Raw genomic sequence first — 13,892 nt, forward strand, 5'->3', positions numbered from 1 at the left:
ACCCAAACAACCAACAACAACAAGATCAGATCACCCAACAACAAGATCAGAAGATTGTCCAAGGACTGTTTCTACTATTGATAAGTACTGTGGTAAAGGGAATTAACCCTCATGCCCCTTACCAACTAACTTGGCTGGTGAATCCTAAACGGGGCAAACCTATCCCTGTGGCAACAACAGAAGCCCCACTTAATACCTGGTGGCCAGACTTAACAATAGACTTATGTGATTTAGCAATTGGGAGTTGGGATATTCCCACCATTATGACCCTAGCAAACTGCCTGAATACAATGGCCAAACAACTTTTACAGCAACAAAAAGACATTGTAACTCACATGGCTAGACAATAGGCCAGAAGGATGTGCCACCTCAGTGAGAAGATATTACTTAGGGAGATGGCCTATCTATGTGTGTCCTAGGGATGGGAAGAGCCCAGATCATGCAAAAGGTGTGGTTATGAACAAGACTATTTTTGCAAAGAATGGGGTTGTGAAGCCCCAGGAGATGGACATTGGAAGCCATCCTCTAACTGAGACCTTATTACTATGGCTAGAAAATGGGCCTATCAGGGTGAAAAAATTTGTGGAGCAATTCTAGATGGACCGTGCAAACAATTCCGGTGTAATCCTCTAACTATTATGTTTACTGAGAAAGGGAAACAATTTTCTGTTTGGGCCCAAGGGAGGACATGGGGACTGAGGCTACAAAAGGATGATTATGACCATGGATCAATTTTCAGAATAAACCTTAGACAAGAAGTCATTAGAATAGCCCCGGTGGGCCCTAACCAGGTTATTCAGCTTATTTGGCCCAAGAAAGCCCCCCGTGTACCACCCCAACCTGAAAACTAACTAGCCCTATAGTTACAGAGTAACACCCTACATTAGTAGGGCAGCAAACCCCAGAAAAGTAGAACCAGTGAACCTAGTACTAGCATTGCCTAAAAATCCACTAATAGAATTGGTTATAGGTTCCTTTGCATTATTAAATGCCTCTAACTCAGAATTAACTATCTCTTGTTGGCTATGCTATGACACTGTACCATCTTATTATGAGGGGATAGCAGTGGTACGTAACGTAACCAGGACTGTGAACGAAAAGGAGTGCAGATGGACTAGTCAAGTTGGATTAACAATGGGCCGAGTTACAGGTCAAGGGATCTGCATAGGTGAAGTACCTCAGGATATGAATTGGATTTGCAACAAAACCATAAAACTGCCTGAGAAGGGGAACGAACAGAGGAAATATTTGAACCCTTCTAGCAACTCATGGTGGGTGTGTAATCAATCTGGACTAACTAGTTGTGTGCATATAAAAATTATAATGTAATGAGGAATTTTAAGATTTATATGAAGCTCCAAATTTAAGAAAGATAGATATAAAAAAGAGCCTTTCACAGCTATTACAATTAGACTGCTGTTAGGTGCAAGCATTGGAAGGTTAGGAACAGGAATAGCGGCTTTAACAAGACAGGAACAGCATTATTTAGCCTTGAGGGAATCAATAGATGAAGATATTAAAAGAATAGAAAGCTCGATTTCCCGCTTGCAAGATTCCTTAACTTCTTTAACAGAGGTGGCCTTACAGAATAGAAGAGGACTAGACTTACTAGTTTTACAACAAGGTGGACTATGAGCTGCATTTGGAGAAAAATGCTGTTTTATGTAAATCACTCAGGGGTAGTGAAAAATAACATAACAAAAGTTAAGGAAGGATTAGAAGAACGAAAGAAAAAATGAGAGTCTGGACAGAGATAGTTTGAATCATGGTTTAATTTTTCTCCTTGGGTAACTACCTTAATTTCTACGTTAATTGGACCCTTGCTTATATTACTGCTATTGCATACTGTTGGGCCTTGCTTGCTAAATAGATTGTTACAATATATAAGGGAAAGGTTGGAGACTATTGAATTAATGGTACAACACACCTATACTCCTGTAAACACATCTGATGTTTAAACTGAGATGTAATGTCATCAAAATTGATAACTGTGCCAAAACTCAAGGGGGGAATGTCAGAACCAAACTAAAGCCATATTGTGATAGCTTCAAAAGTTGACTAGTTTCAGTCTTTAATTCCTGTTCCAAGTTAATGTTGCAAAGGTTGCAAAAATGAGATGAACAATAATATGTTTGTGCAAAATTTTTGAGAACTGTTATTTAAAGATTACAGAACACCCGAGAACAGGATGGTTTCGAGACCCAGTCAGCAGAAGATTAACCACAAGAGTTGTCTGCCTTGATGGCTCAAGCAGACACCTGATCCTGACCAATCAGAATAGAACTTGTCCCTAAACCATAGCATTGCTGTAATTTTGTGGTTTTTGCCTTTATAGGCCCAGCTGTACTGTTGCTTGGGGCCCCCTTCCTTCCTCTGCTGCGTCTGGGGGTACAGGACGTGGCCTGAGCCTTGGCTTGTTGAATAAACCTTGCATTTTGCAGTTCGGGTTGCCTGGTCTCTCGGTAGTCGTCGGAGGGTCTCTGGGACTTGGGTATAACATCTTCAAGTGGGAAAGGGAAAGAGGAAGTAATAGTGGTGGGAGGGATAGTGGCAAGTGCTTTTCTGAGGCATGCCTGTGTGCAACTGAGTGGCCATCCATGGGACACACCTCAGCCTCCAAGATACCACCTGGCTTCCTGGAAATAGCTCCATTCCATCCCCACTCTTCCTGTGTTGTCTTCCTTGGGCCACCCTTCTGAGAGGACAGTGCTGTCAGCTGTCAGTTTGGTACCACAGACCATGCACATCAGCCATGCTAAGGACATTCAGGTTGTGTCTGCTGGACCTAGTGATCCTGTGTCCATCCTAGGAACACATGCCTGGTCACAGCACGGTCAACTACTTTCCACATTCTGGGTCTACTTCCCCTTCACTCCTCAGGAACTGCACAAACCAGGAATACATAGGGCCTCTCACACAGACACTTGTGACTTCAGTGGTAACCTCCCAAGCCTCTCGCTGCCTATTGGGTCTGGGATTGGAGGCAATGAGTAGGGCTAGACCCCTATGCCCACTGCATGAGGGATGATTCCCAATGAACACCTGAAGTTTCAGACTTAAAGGCCCCCATCTGCGGTTGTTTAAACAACATCTCTATATGGGCACTGTCATGAATAGGACTTTGTAGCTGGGAGGCAGTGGCTCGTGCCTGCAATCCTAGATACTCAGGAGGCTAAGATATGACATGTTTGACACCAGACTTAGCAGGAAAATCAATGAGACTCATATCTAATTAACCACAGAAAGCTTGAAGTGGAGCTCTGGACCAAGTGGTAGAGTACTATCCTTGAATGAAGAAGCTGAGGGACAGCACTCAGTTCATAAGTTCAAGCCCTAGTTAGGCAGGTGGTAGGGATCAAAAGGTGGTGTAAATAGTTAGCAAGGCCTAAGATAAGCTCATTATCAAAAACGAGAAAGAGATTAAGAAAAACTAGTACGAAGAACGGGAATGAAGAACGACATACCAGCATTGAGTATCCTACAAACAACACCAATAGCTCCAAATATTAAACACCATGGAAAAATGTCTAGAGGTTACAAAAACTGACTTCAGAAATTTCAGAACATCTGGGTGGCTTTAATTACTAATGCATGACATCCTTTTAAAAACAGAAGAACTGTGGCAAACATTTGTCTTATTGATGAATTCTACCAAATATTTATGAAATGAAATTTGTAAAGATGAATTTGAAAGTTACCTGGGTTAATGGTTATGTGAAGAGACAGACCTATTGATGAACATAGAAAAGATAGCCAGGCCCCAGGGGCTTTTTTTCCTTTTTGTCGGGCATGAGGCTTGAACGCTGGGCCTGGGTGCTGTCCCTCAGCTCTTCAGCTCCAGGCTGGTGCTCAATGACTTGACCCACTTCCGGTTTTCTGGTGGTTACCTGGAGATGCGAATCCCGCAGACTTTCTTGTCCAGGTTGGCGTTGAACCGCGATCCTCAGAACTCAGCCTCCTGAGTATTTAGGATTACAGGTGTGAACCACCAGTGCCTGGCTCCAGGGGCTTTTACCTGTCATTTTAGCTCTTCAGAGGTGGGGTAGGAGAGCTTAGGATAGTTCGTGAGACACTTACCTCCATGAACTACCAAAAGGCCTGAAGTGAAGCTTTGGTTCAATAGTAAAGTACTGGCTTTTAGGAGAAAGGCAAAGGATTGTGCTCTGAGTTCAATCTCCTGCAGTGGCACAAAGCAAAACAAAACAGAGATCAAAGTAAAAAAAAAGTAAATAGTGGAAAATGTGTGCTTATGTAGACTTCTGACATAAGGAGGCCAGGCCTATGACAAATCTTGGCGGTGTCACCTATGCCAATACACTGGCACGGCTGAGCATGGCCAGTGCATGGTACCTTGAACTAAAGGAAGAGGTCCAGAAGCAGAGGTCCAGAAGCAGAGGTCCAGGTCCTGAGTAGCAGGATTAAGCACACCAAGCTAGGAAATAGGCTAGGATTTGAGCCAGAATTAAGTGCATCAAAGGGGTTAAGTGCAGCAAATCCATCTGCCCGACTGAGTGAACATGGCATTTGACTATTTTCTCTGCCACTGCTTAGCTGTATTCCAGGAAGGATTGCAGAGGGAAAAGCAGATTGCAGAGGGAGAATCAGATAAAAAGCTGATAACCTGAATGAAAGCTCCAATGAAATAAAAACTACCTCTGAATACTGGTGGCTCAAATGGGTAATCCTAGTTACTCAGGAGGCTGAGATTTTGAGGACCGGGTTCAAAGCCAGCCAAGGCAGGAAACTCCATGAGACTGACCATTCCTTATCTCCAATAAAAAAAAACCACAAGAAAACCAAAAGTATTTCTGTGACACAAGTGGTAGAGTTCTAGCCTTGAGATGAAGAACTGAAGGACATCGCCCAGGCCCAGAGTTCAATGACCCCCACCAATGACCAAAATAAACCAAAAACAAACAAAAAAAAATCCTGCCCTTGCTCAGTAACCAGCAGGCTCATCACCAATGGGTGCCTACATTTTCAGAATAAGTAATGGGAGATGCTTATGATTCAAAGCTTATACAGAAAATTAAAAAACAAAAACAAAAACAAAAACACTTGAGAATTAAAAGCAGGCCCATCATGGAAAAGAATGAAAACCAGAAAAGTTAGAAGATAGGCATTGAGTTAACATGGTGCTTCTTGCTTTTTAAGACTTTTGAACCTTGTTAGCACAGTCTATATTCTATTTTGTGTAGGTATTTTGCTTATGATCATTTATGCAAAAGAAAAAGTCAAACAAGAACACTCTGAGACTGGAGCAAGTAGCAGCTAGATGGAGAACAGGAAAAGTGAAAGTGATGGAGATGAAGATGCATTATATAAAGTGTGAGAGTGGGGATTTCCGGGAAGATGGCGGAGGAGAAGCTGAAATCTGAACAAGCTCTCACATAGAAAGCAGTTTTAGAGTTCCAGTGAACAGCCCTAAGCCAGGGAACCACACCAAGTGTGCCATCACAGGACAGAGGAGTAGGCAAGAGAGGGGAAATCAAGGCAAAGAGACATATCTGAGCGCTTGCCAGCAGTCTCTGCGGCGGCAGCAGCAGTCGCGGTGGCGACTGCAGGGCACCATAACTGAGCCACAGAGTCCGGGACGAAGGAGCCACAAGCGGCGGGTGAGTGGATTCTACTCAACACCAGCAAGAATCGACAAGGAGCGGACATCTTCATCCTGCAGTTTGCAGACCAGAGACGACCCAGGATACAAGACTCGGCGTGAGTACAAGCCCGACGTCCTCACTCCTTCTCAGGGAGCAGAGGAGGGAAGGCCACCCCTCCCCCCCAGCACCGGTGTTCTCCATCTTGGATACCGACAAAGGTCGGAGGAGCTGCTAGCTCCAACTCAGGCCTTGGAATAAAACGAGTCATTTAGCATGTCACAAGAACTTAACAGCAAAGAGACCTGCCAGACTCAGCTCCCTCTCCCCAGCATCTTCAGAACAGCAGTATTGTCTATGTCTCAGGTATGTTTTCTTTTAAGAATTCAAGAGCAGAAATGTTTTTAAAGCACGTTTCCTTCATAGCAATAACAAAGCAATGAAACAGATTCTTCATCAAAATTAAAACAGAGCAGTGAGACAGACTCCTTAGCGAAAAGGGGGAACAAGAGCTGGTCAGAAGGGAACCACATCCCTCAAATATATGTAGAACACATTGTCTCTGCCCCTGAGGGCATGTTCCTGGATTGATTGGTCAATGGATGGGCTTGTGCTACGTTGAGTCTCATAATTGGTTTCCCAGTATTAGAGCATAAATCATGACTATGGAATTTTCCTTATTGGATACCCCAACTCAGAGCACAAGTGCAGAAAACACTGTTGATTGGATGGGAGGTAGAGGGACACTCCCCAGACCATAGTCAGTAACAGCGCATGTGTTAGCACCTAAAGATTGATGGGAAAAAGTTGTGTATTTTTTGCTGTGTCATTCATGCTTGCCATGTTGGAACCAGTTCCAACCATCACATTTTATCCATAACTACCCAACTGAAGAGGTTTAACTCCCTCTGAGTAGCACATCTCCATTTGTTACTCACAGGGCACTGTACATTATGGGGTCGCGTGAAACACTATGCTGACAAAGAGATTTGATGTCTAAATTGCTGTTTAAAGCAGCAAAGCCCATTGAGTTAAACTTGCACACTTACCTTGAATGTAATTTGATTTCTACTTACAGAAGGCAAATTCAGTTCTGCTTTGAGCCAACATGGTAAGATACCTTTAGCAAATCTAGGGCAGAGAAATAACTGTACTGTATTTCTAAAGTCAGTTGAAGTAGGAGCCCCCATTCCCCGAGTGCTCGTATTATCTTCAGAGACCTATATTTTGTTGTGGGAAGTAATTTCTCGTGAATACATTCTGAGCTGCATTCAGGGCGAAGATCGTATTTGTCCATCTGAAAGCATGTACTTAGGAATCTAAACTGCAGATGAAGCAAGTTCTTAGTAGCAGAACAGTATGTTCAGTATATAACTGGTAATGACATTTTAATGAATAAATGAAAGAAAACTGATACAAGAAGTGATATCGATCAAGCTGCATTGTATTTATTAAATGACTTGTTGAATGATGACCCATTGTACAAATACTTAAAGGATTGTGTGTGTGTGTGTGTGTGTGTGTGTGTGTGTGTGTGTGTGTGTATGCAATACTATGTATTTTCTGTGAGTGCATATCAATCCACAATGTAAGTATCTTAAGGTCAGGAGAACTCAAATGATCATTACAATGTAACTAGTAATGGCTTAGTTTCTTATCTGTTAAAATTCCAGAGGAAGACAATACAGGCATGAAGATTCCAAGAAGATACAGGCATACTCCAGCATTAGGATATAGCCCTCACTGTCATGGCCCAAAGTGACCCCTAAATTGCCAGTAATCACTTCCAAATTCCAAGAAGTGAGGTGAAGGAACAGAAATAAGGAAATAAAGAAATACAGAATATGTGTGGACTGTCCTTAAAACAATATCCTAGATGCTATCAGATAACATTTTTATATGTATTATCTAAATACTATCACTGTTGTGAAATGTTATCACTATTTTACTTAGCCTGGACTTCAGTTAAATCTATTGATTTGGAAGGGAATGGTGCATATTATGGTAGGCACCTGAGATGTTTTTTCTATGTACATCAAGGGCTCTAGACCTCACGTGTAATGTTTTACTATTTTCTATAGGGAATAGTTGATGCATTTTATGTGCAACTAGAAACTACTTTTAAGCATATTAAAAAGAAGAAATATATCTCATATGCTTCAAATGCTATTATATATTGAAAATATGTATGATAACATAAAAATTATGGAAAATTGACGATCTATTTTCTACAAAAGGGGTGGTTTCTCTGAATGTGCTCTCATTACATTAGAAAAGAGTCTGCACTCAATGGAGAGAAGCCAGGAGGAGGAACACAATGAGTGGGAAACAGAATAACACACAACAGAGAGGCTCATGAGCTCCACTGGTCATAAAAGGAAAAGAACTACACAATACAAAGACAGTGATAGGAAGGGAGGAACAAGAGGGAAAGAGGGAATCCTCTACACTAAGCAAAAGGCAAGAAATGTAAACACCTGATATGGAAGAAGTACTTGGTATTGCCAAATCTCATAGAATTCACAAACTTTATAGACTATGATAATGATAATTTTCCTTGTGATGGTTAAAATATGTTTCTGACTTTAAGAGTCATGATTCCACAATACTGTGAAATATATGAATATTAAGTAATCACTTATTTCAATTTTTTAAAAGTGGCAGAAGGGTTGGGTTGGGAGTGATGTGTGATAATATTGTCAGACACCTTGTATTCATATACTGTTTTATAGAATGCGAACTTGTTTGTACAACTACGTAAAGATAATATTAAGAACATGTTTAATAAAACAACCTCACACATAAGTGAGATATAGTTTTGAACCCAGGTTTATTGAATGCTGGAAATTTAAATTGTTTCGCAGACTGTTGTAGTTGTTTTTTTTCAATAATTGTGGTCAAATGCAGCCTCAACAATCAATTGAAAAACAGAAACCCTGAGAACGGCTCCAGGCTAGGCTCTGTGAGTTTGGTTTTTTTTTTTTTTTTTTTTCACAAAATAGCCCCAGGAAGAAGCTACTGATTGTTGAAAGGCCTCAACTCTACCCAGAACCTAGCCTTACCACTGCATCCCCCTCTTTTGTGATTCTCAAAGCAGATCACCCTCCCAGTAAACTAATCTGGGAGGGGGATCTCAAAATCTTGGGTAAAGCAGAGCATTTTTCTGCCTGTTGGAACAAACTGACTTAAGAATCCAATCAAGCCACAGGACCTTAACCTCACCAGAGACTCCAACAAGAGGCTGTTTACAGACAAAAGGGAGATACAGGATTCTTCCCACCCCTCCTAAAAAATCAAAAAAAAAATCAAAGAACTTTTTTTTTCTTCTCTTCCTCTTCTTTTTTTTTTGGTACCTTATATATATATAATTTTTTTCCTTTTCTAAAAATTTTATTAATCTTTAATTTTTGCCTTTTTTGAAAAAATAATTGTTTTCCAGTAACTTTTTTTCCTCTTATAATTTTTATTTTTGGAATAGATGAATGTGCGTTTTCCTTTCATTTCTTGTCTTCTTTCTCTTTTTCTTTCTTTCTTAACTACATTTTTGTTTTTTTGTCTAGCTCTACTGAACTTCTGATCTTTTTCTCTCCCTTTCTAATCCCTTTCACCTTTTACTCTCTTTTGATCTTCTGTATGTGAATTAACTCTTGTCCTGTACATCCTCAGATAAACCTGTAGTTAACTAGTAGACCCTATCCCACATTGTGTAGACACTTAATCCACAAATTTATTACTCAATTCAAAACCTCTGAGACTTTAATTCCTTAATAGCAGTACTACCTCTTTATACCTATATAATATCTTAAGCATTTTCTTAAGTTTTTCACTTCTCTTCTATGTCCCTACCCTTCTATTAATATACTCACATTCCTCTCTAAATAGATGGTTTTTAATCTCAATAATAATATTAATTTTTACGTTTCTATTTTTTTCTGGTCTCTTTTCATTTACCTTTCCCTTTCTTCCTTTTCTCTCTCTCTCTACTTGTCACCTACCCAACCCATTTCCTGCATTGAGATTAGGACATAGTTAACTCTCCCTGTGCCTCCCCACACCAATCTATTCCTATTTTTTACCCACATCTCTCCCTATCCCTAAAAATTTCTGGTTTTCCAAATTCTTCTCTGCGGTTCGAAACCCAATAACATATAGTTGCTTGATGTTGAATAGATGTATCTGTTGAACTAGATTGTATCTGTAGACTATTGACTGTATAAATGCAAATGTTGGTTGATGGTTGCCTTAAGATAGTGTTCTAGCACAAAACTGGTGCTACTTTCATCTCAAATGGGCAGAGTAAGCCAGAAAAACACAAGAAAAATGGCAAATCCGGGTATCTCAAGTCCCAATCATGATAATCAGGGGTCAGATCAGATAATGAACAACCCAGAGGAGAGTTCCCAAATAGCCCTACAAGCACTGCTGGCAAACATGATAAATGAGAATTTTGACAACTTACAAAGGTCTCTGTATGAGCGTGATAGGGAGAGAGAGGAGGCATCCCAAATGTTTATACATGAATATCATAAGCGTGAGGAAGCTACTCAAAAACTGATACAGGATTTGCGTGAACAACTTGAGAATACTCAAAGAGAAAGGGAGGAATGGCGTGAGCAGGCTGAGAACACTCAAAGAGAACTGCAGGAATCCCACAAACGGGAAGAAAGAGAACTGCAGGAATCCCACAGACGGGAGGAAGCTAATCAAAGAGTAATTCAGGAATTGAGAGACCAGGTAGAGAATACACAAAGATCACTAAAGGCATTCATGGAATCCATTAACAAAGAGCTGAAGGAAGTCAGGGAGACCACAAAGGGAATGCTGAATGGAACCCAACAGAAGGAATGGGAGTCCAAAGAAACCATAACCAATCAACTAAGTGATTTGAGAACAAACACTGAACACCAAATTAAGGAAGTAAAGAAATTCATACAAGACCTAAAACAGAGCTTCAACAAAGAACTTGAAGCCATCAAAGCTGACCAATTAGAAGGAAAAGAGATAAAAAACAAAGTAGAGAGTCTTGACAGCAGGTTAGACCATGCAGAAGATCGAATCTCAGGGATTGAAGACAGCCTAGATATTATAGAGAAAGAACATATAACCATCCAAGACAAGTCCAAGAAATGGGATAGATCTGTCCAACACCTGGAAGACACCATCAGAAGGCCTAATCTAAGGCTAATGGGTGTAGAGGAGCACCTAGAAACAGAAGTTAATGGTCTAGGAAATTTGTTTAACAGGATCCTAGCAGAGAACTTCCCAAACATACAAAAAGATAGGCCTATTCAGATACAAGAAGCTTTTAGAACCCCAAATAGACCAGACCAGAATAGGACATCCCACGGTCACATTATAATCCACACAGGATCAACTCAGACCAAGGAAAAGATCCTTAAAGCTGTCACGGAGAAAAGGGTAATCACCTATAAAGATAAACCAATTAGAATCACCTCAGATTTCTCAGCAGAGACAATCAAAGCAAGAAGAGCTTGGAATGACGTATGCCATTCCCTAAAAACAAACAACTATCAACCAAGAATACTGTACCCAGCTAAACTCTCCTTCATAACTGAAGGCCAAATAAAAACCTTCCAAAGCAAAGAAATATTGAAACAATACATCTCCACCAAACCAGCCCTGCAAAAGGTTCTTAAAGATGTCCTACACATAGAAAACCAACAAGAACACAACAAAGGCCAAGAAACTGCACACAAACTGAGAATCCAAGAACCTTAGGAAGAACCCAGTTTTCGCAGCCCCCAAGAAGGTGGATAACATGGCAGGAACTACCAAATACCTCTCAGTCCTATCTCTTAACGTTAATGGATTGAACTCTCCAATTAAGCGACATAGACTGTCTAGTTGGATTAAAAAACAAGACCCTTCTATCTGCTGCCTGCAGGAGTCACATCTTGCCCGTCCAAACAAACACATTTTCAAGGTTAAAGGCTGGAACAAAATCTACCAAGCAAACGGCCCTCATAAACAGGCGGAGTTGCAATCCTAATATCAGATAAAATAGACTTCAAATTAAAATTCGTGAGAAGAGATAAAGAAGGTCGCTACATACTAATTAAAGGATCGCTCCTTCAGGAGGATACTACAATTCTAAATATCTATTCGCCAAACAATGGAGCACCCAAATTTATCAAAGAAACACGACTTTCCTTCAAATCCCATATAGATCCAAGACATTAATTGTTGGGGATTTTAACACACCACTCTCCCCACTAGATAGATCAACTCGGCAAAAACTCAACAAAGAAACCGCAGATCTAAACAGCTGCATAGATCAACAAGACTTAACAGACATCTACCGAACATTTCACCCAGCAGCATCAGAATACACATTTTTCTCAGCAGCACATGGAACGTTTTCTAAAATAGACCACAATTTAGGCCACAAAGCAAACTTGTCTAAATTCAGAAACATTGAAGTTATACCTTGCATCCTCTCTGACCACAAGGGAATAAAATTAGAACTCAACACCAAAAGCCACCAAAGAAAGTCCGGTATCACATGGAGGCTGAACAACACACTGCTGAATCATGAGTGGGTCATGGAAGAGATTAGAAAGGAAATTCAAATGTTCATGCTTTTCAACAAAAATGAACACACAAATTACCAGCTCCTCTGGGACACAGCAAAAGCAGTACTCAGAGGCAAGTTTATAGCTCTGAACTCCTACATCAACAAATTGGAGAGATCTGAAACTAGGAATTTAATGACACATCTAAACCCCCTTGAAAAAGAGCAACAAGATAAACCCCAATCCACTAGATGGAAAGAAATAATCAAAATTAAATCAGAATTAAATGAATTAGAATCCAAAAAAACTATAGAAAGAATCAACAAAACAAAGAGTTGGTTCTTCGAAAAACTTGACAAACTTGACAGACCCTTAGCAACTCTTATCAGAAAAAGGAGAGAACACACCCAAATTAGTAAACTCAGAGATGAGAATGGAACCATCACCACGGATACAACCAAGATTCCGAACATTATAAGGGAATACTTCTCAAAACTTTTTGCTAATAAGTTTGAGAACTTGACAGAAATGGACCTTTTCCTAGCAAATATTGACATGCCAAAACTAAAGAAAGATGAGTTAAACCAGCTCAACAGGCACATATCAAGCATTGAAATAGAAACAACAATAAGAGACCTCCCAGCTAAGAAAAGTCCAGGACCAGATGGTTTTACAGCGGAATTTTTCAAGGCCTTCAAAGCAGAGCTCACACCAATACTCCTCCAAATATTCAATAGAAATTGAAAGAGAAAGTTCAGTACCGAACAAATTCTATGAAGCCATCATAACCCTCATCCCAAAACCAGGCAGGGACTCATCAAAGAAAGAGAACTATAGACCCATTTCTATGATGAACATTGATGCAAAACTTCTCAACAAAATTTTGGCCAATCGACTTCAAAAATTCATCCAAAAAATCATACACCATGATCAAACAGGATTTATTTCAGAGATGCAAAGCTGGTTCAATATACGCAAATCAATTAATATTATTCATCACATCAACAGGAGCAAGAACAAGAACCACATGGTTATTTCAATAGATGCAGAAAAAGCATTCGACAAGATCCAACACCCCTTTATGATGAAGGTTTTGGAAAAATTAGGTATCCATGAAACATTCCTCAATATAATAAAGGCTGTATATGACAAACCTACAGCCAGCATTATACTCAATGGTGAAAAACTAAAGCCATTTCCTCTTAATTCAGGAACAAGACAAGGATGCCCACTCTCTCCACTTCTCTTCAATCTAGTATTAGAATGCCTAGCTACAGCAATAAGACAAGATGCAGACATAAAGGGGATCCAAATAGGGACAGAAGAAATAAAACTCTCCCTCTTTGCAGATAACATGATCTTGTATCTAAAGAATCCCATAGACTCCACTCCCAAATTACTCAAGCTGATTCAAAACTTTGGGAAAGTAGCAGGTTATAAAATTAACCCCCCAAAATCAATGGCTTTTCTGTATGCCAACAATGAGAAAAGTGTGGCTGAAATTAGGAAAGCAACTCCATCTGTAATAGCCCCACAAAAAATAAAATACCTAGAATTAACTTAACTAAAGAAGTGAAGGACCTCTATGATGAAAACTTTAAAATCTTAAAAAACGAAATCAACACAGAACTTAAAAAATGGCAAATCCTCCCATGCTCCTGGATTGGAAAGATTAACATTGTGAAAATGGCAATTCTTCATAAGGTTATCTACATATTCAACGCAATACCTATCAAAATTCCAACCTCATTCTTCAAGGAAA

This window comes from Dipodomys merriami, unplaced genomic scaffold, assembly GCF_024711535.1.
Source record: "Dipodomys merriami isolate MVZ:Mamm:240054 unplaced genomic scaffold, mDipMer1.0.p SCAF_576, whole genome shotgun sequence".
Taxonomy (NCBI): Eukaryota; Metazoa; Chordata; class Mammalia; order Rodentia; family Heteromyidae; genus Dipodomys; species Dipodomys merriami.